We start from the raw sequence: 14,418 nt of genomic DNA, 5'->3' as shown, positions 1-14,418 counted from the left end.
AAACTGAGAGAGAGAGAGAGGCAGAGACACAGGCAGAGGGAGAAGCAGGCCCCATGCAGGGAGCCCGACGTGGGACACGATCCCGGGACTCCAGGATCAGGCCCTGGGCGCTGAGCCACCCGGCTGCCCAAGAACATATACTATTAATTAATTTTATATTTTATTAAGGTTATTAACAAATATTTGCAAAGAGTATAAAATTACTTAAAGATTTCGATATTAAACCAATTTGTTTCGTAGCTATTTTCAAACTAGTGGCTGAATATAAGCTTGTATGTATGTAAGAAAAATATGAAATAGGGGCGTCTATGTGGTTCAGTGGGTTAAGCAGGCAACTCTGGATTTTGGCTCAGGTTGTGATATCAAGGTTGTGAAATCGAGCCCTGCTTTGAACTCTGTGCTGGGCAGGGTATCTGTTTGAGATTATCTTTCTCCCTCTGCCCTTCCCTCAAATCCTTGGCTTGAGCTCTCTGTGTCTCTAACTAAGTAAATAAATAAATCTCTAAAAAAAAATAAATAAAACAAGAAAGGAAAACATGAAATAAAGGGGGCATCCAGAACTGAATAAGTAGAGAAGTAAAATGGTAAGCAACTATTTTATGAGTAAATAATGTTTAAGCAATTGCCTTCAAATCTATGTTCATGATGAAGAAAACTATAATTTGGGTATGTTTATCAGATTACTTGTCCTTTGCACAAAATGCAATTGGAATAAACACATCATTTGTAAAAGCTGAAACATTTTTATATAATTTAATAACAAACTTATCTATTTGTAAAGAATAATTTGCAGTAGTAGAAGATTTTATTTATTTATATATAAGCTTTTTATTTAAATCCCAATTAACATACAGTGTAATATTAATTTCAGGTGTATAATATCATGATTCAACACTTCCACACAACAGTGAGTACTCATCATAAATGTACTCCTTAATTCCCACCACCTATTTGACTCATTTCCCCTCACCCACCTGCCTTCTGGTAACCAGCCATTTATGTTCTATAGTTAAGAGTCTGTTTCTTGGTTTGCCTCTCTCACTCTCTCTCTCTCTTTTTTTTTTTCTTTTGCTCATTTGTTTTGTTTCTGAAATTCCACATATGAATGAAATCATAGGGTATTTGTCTGTCTCTGACTGACTTATTTTACTTATCATAACACTGTTTGGCTCCATCCATGTCATTGAAAACAGCAAGATTTCATTCTTTTTTTTTTATGACTAATATTCTATCGTGTGTGTGTGTGTATGTGTGTGTACACAAACAAATACCACCTCTTCTTTATTCATTCATCAGCTGATGGACACTGAGGCTATTTCCATAATTGGCTATTGTAGATAATGCTTCTATAAATATCGGGGTGCATGTATCCCTTTGAATTAGCATTTTTGTATTCCTTCAGTAAATACCTAATTTACCAGTGCAGTTGCTGGATTGTAGGGTAGGTCTATTTTTAACTTTCAGGGGGAACCTCTGTACTCTTTTTCCACCAGGTTGCTTTCTAATCAATAGTGCAAGAGGGTTCCCCTTTCTCCATATCCTTTGCAATATTTGTTATTTCTTGTGTTGTTGATTTTAGCCATCCTGAGTAGTGAGAGGTAATATTTCATTGTTGTTTTGATTTGTATTTCCCTGATGATGAGTGAGCATCTTTTCACGTGCCTGTTGACCATCTGTATGTCTTCTTTGGAAAAATGTCTATTATGTCTTCTGCCCATTTTTTAACTCGATTATCTGTTTTAAGTGTTGAGTTTTATAAGTTCTTTATATATTTTGGATACTAACCCTTTATCAGATATTTCATGTGCAAATGTCTTCTTCCATTCCATAGTTTGCCTTTTAATTTTGTTGATTGTTTCCTTCTCTGTGATAAAGTTCCAATAGTTTATTTTTGCTTTTGTTTCCCTTACCTCAGAACACATATCTAGAAAGAAGTTGATTCAGTCTATGTTCAAAGGTTACTCCCTGTGTTCCCCTCTTGGATTTTTATGGTTTCAGGTCTCATGATTAGGTCTTTAATCCACTTTGAATTTATTTTTGTGTTTGGTGTAAAAAATCTTTTGCATGTTGCTGTCCAGTTTACCAAACACTATTTGTTGAAGAGACTTTTATCCATTAGATAATCTTTTTTTTTTTTTTTTTGCTTTGTCGAAAATTAAGTGGCCATACAATTATGGGTTCATTTCTAAGTTTTCTATTCTGTTCTATGTGTCTATGTTTGTGCTAGTACCATACTGTCTTGTTCACTACAGTTTTGTAATATAACTGGAAGTCTGGAATTATGATGCCTCCAGCTTTTCTTTTTTTTTCTTTTTCAGGGTGCTTCAGCTATCAGGGGTATTTTGTCATTCTATACAAATTTTAGCATTATTTGTTCTAGCTCTATGAGAAATATGTTGACATGTTGATGGAGATTGCAAGAAATGTATATGTAGACTGCTTTGGATAGTACAGACATTTCAATTAGATTTGTTCTTCCAATCAATAGCATGGGATGTTTTCCATCTCTTTGTGTCATCTTCAACGTCTTTCATTAGTGTTTAATAGTTTTCAGAGTACAGATCTTTCACCCCTTTGGTTAGATTTGTGCCTAGGCATCTTATGGATTTTAGTGCAATTGTAAATTAGATTGATTCCTTAACTTCCCTTTCTGATGCTTCATTATTGGTGTATAGAAATGCAACAGATTTCTGTATTTTGATTCTGTATGTTGTATCCTGTGACTTTACTGAATTTGTTAATCCATTCTGGCAGTCTTTTGGATTTTCTATATAGAATATCATATCACCTGCAAACAATGATTGTTGATCGGCTTTCCTTGCCGATTTGGATGACTTTTTTTTCTTTGTATTGTCTGATTGCTGTGGCTATGACTTCCAGTACCCCCTTAAATAACAGTGGTAAGAGTGACCATCTTTGTCTTATTCATGACCATAGGGGAAAAGCTCTGTTTTCCCCCTTGAGGATGGTATTAGCTGTGGGTTGTTCATAATGACCTGTATTATGTTGAAGTATGTTCCCTGTAAACTTACTTTGTTGACTTTTTTTTTATGAAGGGATGTTGCACTTTTTCAAATGCTTTTTCTGTCTCTCTTGAAATGATCATATGGTTCTTATCCTTTCTTTTTATTAACATGGTATATCATGGTGATTGATCTGTGAATATTGAACCACTCTTGCAGCCCAGAAATAAATCCTACTTGATTGTTGTAAATTATTTTTTTAACATATACTTTGGTTTGCTAGTAGTTTATTGAGAATTTTTGCATTTAGGCTTATCAGGAATTTAATTTAAAATACTCTATGTCGTTTATGGGATGAACAAGAGTTTAGGTATCCTTGTAGTTCTTTTTTATTTGTTTTTAATTTTTTTTTTAGAACCTAAAAATTATGTATCTGTATGTCTTACTAAATGCATTCTTCCCAGTATCTTATTTGTTTCCCTCATTGGGACTTTTAATGCTAAATGTCCAGTTCTCAGATAAAAGTATTCTTAAATGAACTACCTATTTAGAACTACATAATTTAGCTGCCTTTGTTTTGCATTCCATGTAATTTTCCTCCTGAAAAAATGCAAGAGGTTTCAACTGAAGCTATAATTGAAGACATACTTATTAATATAAAGTCTAGAAATGTCTGAGAAATTAATAATTGCTTTGATTAAACTATATTCATGTAGATGAATAAATGAATAATTTCAGAGTTAATCAATCAACCCACACAAAACATTATTATAATAACACTTTAAAGTCACATATACCACAGATGATTTCTAGAAAAAAGTTCTATTCTCAAAAATAAATTTCTTTTCTTTTGAACTTATAATATCAATGAAATCTTGTTAGAAACACTTTGTCAAATTACATAATACTATTCTAAGATTGCCTGGTTTGACAGCACATAATTAAATAAAAGGAACTCAATGTGATATTTTCCTTCAAAAATGGGGCAGTATACTTGCCAGGGAATCTTTTTAGCAATACATTGACTAAATAAAGTATATGCAATAAAAATAATGTTAATTACTGCCGGAATACTTGACTGAAATTTTATTTTTTTAATATAGGGTTTTGTTTACTAGATAAGTAACATTAAACCACTAAAGGTGTTTATAGTAATCTGTTATCATACTATGTATTTCTGTGGTTATCTATTGTATTGTTTTCTGAGTCTTCCCTCTTCCCTCCCCCCCCCCCCCCCCACTTAGGAAATGTAGTTAGACCACTGCCAATTTTGTTTAATTTTGTTTTAAACTACTCATTACTTTCAATTTTATGTTATTGTTTATTCTGCTCTCTATTTTATTTCTGATTTTTCTTTGTTATTTCTGTACTCTACTAAAATTTAGTAGTAGTAGAAAGAATTCCTTTTCTAGTTCATTGCAGTGTAATGTAAGTTGCTTATTTAAACTTTTTTCTTAATACAAGCATTTACAGCATAAATTTCACCCAGCATCTGTTTTTGCTGCATCCCATAGGTTTTGGAACATTTCCTTTTGTTTTGAGACAGATTTTGATTTGCCATCGGATTTCTTATTGTCCCATTGCTCATTGCTTGTGCAGTAGTGTATTATTTAATATTTACATGTTAAATATTGAACATTTACATTGTAGATTCCAACTTTGTTTTATTGTTGATCTTTAATTTTATACCATTGTGGTTAGAAAAACTATTTGATATGATTTAAATCTTTTAAAAAGGAACAAAACTAAAATAGAAATGAGATACTTATCAATCATTTGTCTGAGTCAAATTGTGGAAGAGTAACAAGCAGGCAAACAGATTAAAAAAAAAAAAAAAAGCCTAACTTTTAGGGGATGATATTGTGATTGAAATTAATCATGACTCAAACCAGTGGTTAGCTCACTCATTATGATAAGACTGGCTGCATGGTAGAAAATGACTTCTTCTACATTTTAAAAAATATGTTACTGTAGTAAGTTACATTGCCTGCTACTCTATGAGGCAGTGAAGATCAATTTAAATGTCCTCACAGTTAGCCACATGAAAACAAGCTCTCTTTGTATGTCTGGTATATAATATCAAATTCTATTTCCTAAAATTGAAGCACTGTTTCTCAAAACAAGGATTTTTATATAAGAGTAGTAGAAACAGCCTCAGATAGGCCCTTTTTCAAATTTTAAAGATCATTTTTTCCCTAAAAGGTTTGAATTGGTTTGTGTGAATAAAAATTTCTGCGACCAAAGACATCTGAGAAATGGCATAGATATTGCTTTGGAAATTTGTATTGCATATTATTGTATAAAATTACATAGAAATCCTATAGTGAAGAAATATTTTAACTTTAATCTATTGATTCTAAATTTGTGTATCATATGTAAAAGAATTTCAATATAAAATGGCACTGAAGGATATAAAAAGGAAATTCTCCTGCATGTGCCTTCAGGAAAATAAAGCTTAAGGACTAAGGAACTGATTTCCCATAAATGATTGATTTACAGCAAATTGATGATATTGGAATTTTCTTAAATAATAGCTCTTCAGGGGTTGCCCCTTTTCCACCTTGAGAAGGTTTACTTATGATTTCCAGAGACAGGAACAAGAAATTACCTATGTCAGGCTGGTCTCACAAAATAAGCTGAATGAGCTTTGTTTGTGTGATTGGATTGCTTTTTGTCTGCTCAGGGGATTTTCAAAGCTGGTTTCCCTTTGTTTTTGATTTTAATGGATTGTAACTGAATTCTCCTCTCTTTGCATTTCTTACCCATAAATACAGCTACCCCAAGTCCTCAGTGAAGTCACCTTTACCTTGCTACAGTGTGTGTTCCAAATTGCATTCCTCTGCTATTCTCAAATAACCTCATCATTTTGACAATTTCAGGCTTGCCTCAGTTTATCTCTTTATATTCAGGATGACATATGATTAAAAATAAAAACCCTCATTGTACATAGTCACCATCCACACAAATATTTTCTCACAACTTTCAGATTAAAAGAATACATATACAATCAACAAAACATTAGGATTAAATGTCCCAAATTTTCAAAAAAAAAATCCCATAATTTCCTCTTCCTTCCTACTTTTCTTTCTCTCAATTTTTCTTTCTTTCTTTCTTTCTTTCTTTCTTTCTTTCTTTCTTTCTTTCTTTCTTTCTTCTTCTTTCTTTCTTTCTTTTCTTTCTTCTTTCTTTCCTTTCTTTCTTCTTTCTTCTTTCTTTCCTTTCTTTCTTTTCCTTTCTTCCTCTTTCAGTGGTGTATAAACAAGCCTAAAACCTTATTAACATTAGTACACTAATAAATTATAAATGAGATATAATTGCTTGTATCTGAAAAAACTATAATAAATTGGAAAAGTAGTTAACACAAGCAGAAAAAGCTGAAGTATTATTTGTATGCAATGGTTTAGAAGACAAAACATCTAATAATTATTTAATATATTGCTTAACTCTTCAGAAATCTTTAACATTTTCTCAGAAGAAAGATCTATTTTCATGTTCTTAAGAACTGTGTTTATTTGAATTATATAAATTAACAGCATAATTAAAAGTTCTAATCTTAAGCATCTAGATGAAAATAATACTACTTATTAGTAAGAGCATAGTTGAAATCCATATCTGAATTTTCATAGTCTTCCTAGACTAGAAGGCTAGCTTTCAGTTTATCTCAACTTTCAACATGCCTTCATCACTAAAATTAATAATACCTAACTTTTGATTTAAAGTGAGAGAAAGTGACTTCCTTTCCCTCGAACATTTAGAGGCCACAGTAGGGTTATTAATTGGTCTAATTTCAATATTGGTATATTTCAGGCCTGGGGGAGTGGAAAAAGATGGCAGGGAGATAGCCAGTATGTGGAACAGTCAAAGCAGGTGCAACGTTTTCTAATTAATTTTGCTATCTTATACGGGCGTGGTTCATGATGCTCCAAAATAAATACAAGTATTAATGTCAAAGATCACTGATCACAGATCACCATAACAAATGTAATAGTTTAATAATAATAACGTTTGAAATGTTATGAGATTTACCAAAATGTGACTCAGAGATATGAAGTGAGAACATGCTGCTAGGAAAATGGCATTGATAGACTTGTTCAACTCAAGGTTGCCCGAAAATTTCAATTTGTAAAAAAAATAAAAATAAGTATAAAAAAATCACATAATATCTGTGGAGCACAGTAAAGCAAGACACAATAAAGCAAGGTGTTTAATAATTTAGAAAATTCTGAGGAGCCCATCAACCAAAAAAACCTACAAGAGTAGCAAGGTCATGAGATACAAGATCAAATACATAAATCAATTGTATTTCTATACACCGACAATAAAAAAATCTAAAAATAAATGTACTAAAAATTTCTAGTTACAATAGCATCAAAAGGAATATAACATTTAAGAATAAAATTAAAGAAAGTGCAAAACTTATACACTGAAGTCTACAAAATATTGCTGATAGAAACTAAAGACCTAATAAATAGAAAGATACCTCATGTTCATAGATTGTAAGACTTAATGTTATTAAGACGGGGATATGCTCCAAATTTATCTATACATTCCTATCAAAATCCTGATGGCTTCTTTTCAGAAATTGACAAACTCCTGCTAAAATTCATAGGAAATATCAAGAGAGCCAGGAAAATCAAAACAATTTTGTAAAATAACAAAGTTGGAGTACTTATACCTCTCAATTTTAAAACTTACTTCCAAGCTATGATTTCAACACAGATTAGTACTGGAATAACGATAGACATATAGATAGACTAGATATGAAATTCTAAAAATAAACTCATACATTAACAATCAACTGAAATTCAACAAGGGTGACTTTACCATTCAATGGGGAAAGAATAGACTGTTTAACAACTGGTACCGGAACAATTGGATATCAACACTCAAAAGAATAAAGTTGAACCTCATACCAGATACAAAAATCAACTCAAAAAATAAATACAAAGATACAAAAATAAATACAAAAAATAAATCGAAGAACTACATATGAGATCTAAAACTATAAGACTCTTAGAAGAAAATATAAGTATAAATCATCGGGTCCTTGATTAAGCAGTGGTTTCTTGGCTGTGACACTTAAAGCATAATTAGTCAAAGAAAAAAATAGATAAATTGGACTTCATCAAAATTATAACTTTTGTGTTTCACAGGTCAGTCTCAAGAAAGTTAAAAGACAACCCATAGATTAGGTTGAATATTTGAAAAATTTTAAAAATTATATATTTGGTAAGAGTCTAGTATCAGAATATAGAAAGTGCTATTACAGCTCAAAAATAAAAAGACAAATAACTCAGTTAAAAATTGGCAAATGATTTGAATAGATATTACTCCAAAGAAAATACATGAATTGCCATTAAACACACAAAACATGTTCTACATCATTAGTCGTTAGAGAAATGCAAATCAAAATGATAATGAAATACCATTTCATACTCATGAGGATGGCAATAATGAAAAAAGATGGACAAAGGCAAGTGTTAATTATAATGCTGAGAAACTGGAACCCTCATACATTGCTGGTATGAATGAATGTAATACATTACAGTCACTTTGGAAAACATCTTTGCAATTCTTTAGAACATTCCAGAGAGTCACCATTTGACCCAGAAATTTCTGTTCAAAGTTATATATCCAAGAGAATAGACAACCTATGTTCACACAAAAAACTATACAGAATTGTTCATTTTATTGATAATAGCCAGAGTGAAAACACCTCAAATGCCCATCAACGGATGAATGGATAAACAAAAAGTGGAATATTGACATGAGAGAAAAATAATCAGCCACAAAAAGCAATGAAGTACTGATCCCTGCTACAAATTGAATGAACTATGAAAAGATATGCAAAATGAAAGAAAAAAAAAAGACACAGAAAGCCACTTATTGTAGATTCCATTCATGTGAAATTTTCTGAATATCCAGTCCATACAAATAAATTAAATTAGTGTTTCCCAGGAAGGTTCCTTCTGGAGAGTGGGGATTTCATTTTGGGTGATGAAAATATTCTGGAATTAGATAGTGTAATGTTTGTGAAGCCTTGTGAACTTATTAAAGCCTCTGAGTTTTAAACTTTAAGTACATGGGTTTTACGGTATGTGGATTACGTTTCTATTAAAGAATATGAGAGGAGTATCTGAACCAAGCAAAATTGACATGAAAATCCATAATGCTGCTTCAGGGTAGTTCATGGATCAGAGAAAATGGAAAGTGTTAAGGTTTTGCAAAAGTGTGAAAATATCAGCAAATATTAGCCTTGAAAAGGAATGGACTCCATCCTGAATGGGGATCAAAGCAAGTAAGTCTAAGAACGAATAGAAGAGGATTGAGCACAGACGAGATAGGGGAAAAGGACATTGGACATTCTGTGGCAAAAGAGGTGGCCAAATTCTTGTCTTGAAAGCTTCATTCATTAATAAATTACCTGTCACTAATACAGATAAACCCTTGACTAAGAAACTGGGCAAATAGCCTTTACCTGTATCACTAACCAGTAGCCTCCTCTACCAATAGCTGGCTTATGAAAATCCAACTTTTTTTAAAATTTTTATTTATTATTTATGATAGTCACACAGAGAGAGAGAGAGGCAGAGACACAGGCAGAGGGAGAAGCAGGCTCCATGCACTGGGAGCCCGACGTGGGATTCGATCCTGGGTCTCCAGGATCGCGCCCTGGGCCAAAGGCAAGTGCCAAACCGCTGCGCCACCCAGGGATCCCAAAATCCAACTTTTTATAAATGAATTCTGTCATCAAACTAATCTATAAAAAATAAGTACAGATCATTGATCAGTAAAGAGAAAGAAGCAAAATAAAGAGTTGATATTATGACAAAATTTTAAACATAAAATACATATTTTTTAAAGCCAGAAATAGGAGTTGACTGCCAAGCAGCAGGAAAGTGTGAAACTGCAATAAAATGTTTCAGTTAATGTGGCAGATTATGTTCTTCAAGTAGGGCTACGACACTATGCCCTGTCCCATATGCTCTTCTAGAACCATGACATTCCTCCTTTATAGAATAAAGTCTACGTTCTTCCATTTGAGTCTTGACAAGCTCTTATAACCACATCCAGTACTAGCATATAGCAGAAGTGAAAACATTCAACTTCTGAGGAAAGTTGTAGAAGGCAATATGATCTCTGTCATTACCTCAAATTTTGATTTCTGGAATGATTGCTTTTGCAAAGCAGGTACCTTGCTGTGAGGAAGCCCAATTGAGATAGAGAGGTCCACATGGAAAGCATCACTCAGATGTCAGCTACGAGTAAGCCATCTTTCAAGAGGATCTTCCAGCCCTAGGCAAACCTGTCAAATCAATACCAAGGAAGTGGAGACATACATTTTCTCCAAGCCCTTCTGAAGCAACAGAGTTGAAGCAAAATAAGTGAGTATTTTGTATTCTCAATGTTCCAAGATTGAGGATAGTTTATTATGTAGTAATAGATAATTAAGAAGGTAAAGAAGAAAAGGGAAAACCTCATTTCAGAAAAGAAAAAAATATAAAAATAACAGGCAAGAAGATACACCATTGAAAGAATATGAAGGGTCATAACAGATAGTAATAAGAAAAGCCAAGAAAATGAAAATGAAATAAAGTGGTAAGTAGGAGCAGAGAGGATGTGGTAGGTATAGAAGAAAAGCTAAGATAAAATGTATGTGTGACTGGGATACATAAAAAGAAGGAAAACAAAAAATGAAGCAGAACAAAGTTTCATACTATGTACCTGTGAGTGTCAATAAAGAAAAGTCAACAATGAGATACAGCATCATAGATGTGATGGAGTTTAAAGATAAAAAGAGATCTTTTAAACAATATTTTATTTATTTATTCATGATTGACAGAGAGAGAGGCAGAGGGAGAAGCAGGCTCCATGCAGGGAGCCAGACTTGGGACTTGATCCCGGGTCTCCAGGATCATGCCCTGGACTGAAGGTGGCGCTGAACCGCTGAGCCAACTGGGCTGCCCAAGAGATCTTTTATATATCATGCAGAGATCAACTTATTAAAATGGGAAGAAAATCATGTTAGCATCAGAGTTTTACTTTAATAATCGATAAGCAAAAACATCTGTGAGAAATTCAAAGAAAAAAATCTGAGCCAAGGAGAATTTCAATTATTACGGCAATAGACATATAATTTTGAAAGTGTAACTTCTCAGGAAATACTGTTCCCAGAAACTCTTCCTGAAAGTCTTGCAGAGTAAAAGTTCCATATGACTGGAGAAGCCTCGGAAAAATTATTGAGTACATTTAACCTTTGAACTCTTAAGACAGAGGCAGAAATATGAATGATAGGCCAACAATCTGGCAGTTAAAGAGTGTCAGGCCATGTCACAAGTCCTATTATCTTGTTCAAAGACAAGGTACATGGTGGGACGCCTGGGTGCCTCAGGGGTTGAGCGTCTGCCTTTGACTCAGGGAATGATCCCGGGATCCTGGATCAAGTTTCACATCAGGCTTCCGCAGAGAGCCTCCCTCTCCCTCTGGCTATATCTCTGCCTCTCTCTCTCCGTTTCTCATGAATAAATAAATAAAATCTTAAAAAACAAAACAAAACAAAACAACAACAACAGCAAAGACAAGGCACATGGTGAAGAGTTAACATTTGCATCCACAACTTCAATGCAGAGTTAAAGAAAAATGCTAATTAGAATAGGGCTTGCTCCTAAGCCTCCTCCAGTGATATGTTGCTTGGAGGAAGACTCAAACAGATTCTACAGAACTGCCTGTCTTAGATAGTAAATTTGATAGATTTATTGGAAGTTATTTTCTAGCATAATTTGATAGAACAGAACAGGAAGTCATGAAGAGACTGGAACAGGGTAGTATCTTCAGGAAACATCAGAAAAGCTACACTCTCTCTCCCTGCCACAGCCATTACCAGACATCAGATTCAGCTTGAGCACAAATGAGTGAAAGAGAGAAGCACCAGAAATATGTGGTGGTCTAAGTCATATTCCCCTTATGCAGTATGCACTCCCTCACCACCAAAATTCTGAGATTTCACCATGATGTCCTTGGGTCATATGTGGAACTTCTACTTGAGAAATATTCCCCAGCTTCTCATTCGTATCCAAGTCAATTTTCTTTCTTTTTTAAAAGTTTATTTATTCATGAGAGACACACAGAGAGAGGCAGAGGCATAGGCAGAGGGAGAAGCAGGCTCCTTGTAGGGAGCCGGATGTGGGACTTGATCCTGGACCCAGGGATCATGACCTGAGCCAAAGGCAGATGCTCAACCGCTGAGCCACCCAAGTGCCACTTCAAGTCAATTTTCTTAGTTAGAACTTGGGAATTGCCTTGACTCCAATCTACTATCCTATCTTCACAACCATTTATTAGTTGTAGGACCTTTAATTACAGTCATTCCAGAATGAAGATAGCCATACGCATGCATAGCCTGTTTTATCAACTGGAAAGCAAAATACACACAATAGGCAAAGGCAATGGAAGTGGCTTTTACTGGTTTGGTCAACAATAGGAAATCAGAAGGTAGTAGGGCCTCCATCTGGTCTTCCACCACTTTTGGGCTTCAGTTCAGACTTCTCAATAGCTCAAAGGAGTCAAGAAAGGGGGCAAAAGAGTGACACAAGTGGGGACACCTTGGCTTGTATCCTTGTATACTTCAGAAGTAGTATTCCAGACACTGATCTATTATTTGATTCCCTGATCCCTACTATATGGGCTGAAAGTATCCATTCAAGGGATAGATAGCTGTAGGAAATGTGTAGCATTAGGAATCTGTCAACTGGGCAGCCCCGGTGGCTCCGTGGTTTAGCGCCACCTTCAGTCCAGGGCGTGATCCTGGAGACCTGGGATGGAGTCCCACGTGGGGCTCCCTGCATGGAGCCTGCTTCTCCCTTTGCCTGTGTCTCTGCTTCTCTCTCTCTCTCTGTCTCTCATGAATAAATAAATAAAATCTTTGAAAAAAATAAAAGATTCTGTCAACTCTGTGAGTAGGTGGTTAGTGCTAGTCTTGTATAATTTATCTTTCAGGCAGATCTACCTGCTTTCTAAAGGGGATGGTGGGTGCCACTGGCAAGCAATCAAAGGCATATGACCAAGAAGCACGAAAACTAAGGACGATTTTACTGGGAGAAATTTGCAGAGAGAGAAGAAATGCAGGTGCTGGATGCTGTCTGCGGTGGGGTAGTGCTCAGTGACATATCAGGGCCAGACTTCAGACAATGAGGTTAGAACCTCCTCACATAATCTAGGATGTAAACACTGCACAGCTGGAAAAACATTACCTCATCCCCTAGCAGCATTGGGGATAAATTCAACCCTTTAACCTTCAGCTTAATTATGCAGCAGAACCATGGCTTCCAATCTTGTCCTTCCACTTCACCCTTCGTGGTAAAAGAGCACCATAATTGTCTAATGTGTCCATGGATGGGACTCCAGAGTTGTTGTTGCAGCTATCTGACACAATGACCCTGATCAAATCTTTGATTTAGAAGCATCCATTGCCTTGACACTAGGTACAGTAGGATTACATTAAGCAATTTTCAGTTCCCAAACATCCCCACTATGAAGTATCTTGGCTTTCACTTTGAAAGGACTTCCTGAAGAATATTAGTCTTTGCTTAGTTAATTTTTGCCTCTTGAAACAGCAAAAGTGATATTAAGAAAGACAAATACTTTTACCATAGCAAGTCTTCATTCTTGCTAAAATTACAGATTCAACGTATCACTGGGGGGGCTTTATTGATTGTAGCTCTTCCATGACTCAGGCTGATGGAGACTCAACATGGAGCTTCAGTGGCATAATGAATCAAAAAAAGTCTTCAAATTCTGTTGGGAATTTATGCATATCATTTCTGCTCTTATTTCATCAGAAAAGTCAAGTCACAGGCTTAGGCCAAACTTAAATAAAAACAAAGATTTCCCTGATGATAGTAAAGAATAATAATATCTCAGAGTAGTTTTAATTTTCTGATTTCCAAAGAGGTTCAGTATACTTCCACATTTCTCTTGGTCATTTGGATATGCTATTTTGTAGGTAGCTTTTTTTTTTAAGATTTTATTTATTTATTCATGAAAGAGAAAGAGAGAGAGAGAGAGGCAGAGACACAGGCAGAGGGAGAAGCAGGCTCCATGCAGGGAGCCCAACATGGGACTCATCCCAGGACTGCAGGATCAGGTCCTGAGCCGAGGGCAGACACTAAACTGCTGAGCCACCCAGGGATTCCCTGTAAGTAGCTTTTTAATTCTCTTGCTCATTTGTCTATTAATTTATCTGCCATTATCTCCTCTTTTTCTGACTTGTAGGATCTATCTATCCATCTACATATCAATCAATTATCTACATATAGAGATATTATAACTCCATTGTTGATTATAAGTCCTGCAAATGTTTTTTTTTAATAGACAGGAATTCTTAATTTAATGAAATACAATGTATTAACTTTTGACAGGTTTCTTTCTAGTAGTGCATTTTTATTTCTCTTACAAA

Source organism: Canis lupus, chromosome 38 (assembly GCF_011100685.1).
Source record: "Canis lupus familiaris isolate Mischka breed German Shepherd chromosome 38, alternate assembly UU_Cfam_GSD_1.0, whole genome shotgun sequence".
Lineage (NCBI taxonomy): Eukaryota > Metazoa > Chordata > Mammalia > Carnivora > Canidae > Canis > Canis lupus.
The sequence above is the reverse complement of the archived record's forward strand: the minus strand, read 5'-3'. Positions refer to the sequence as shown.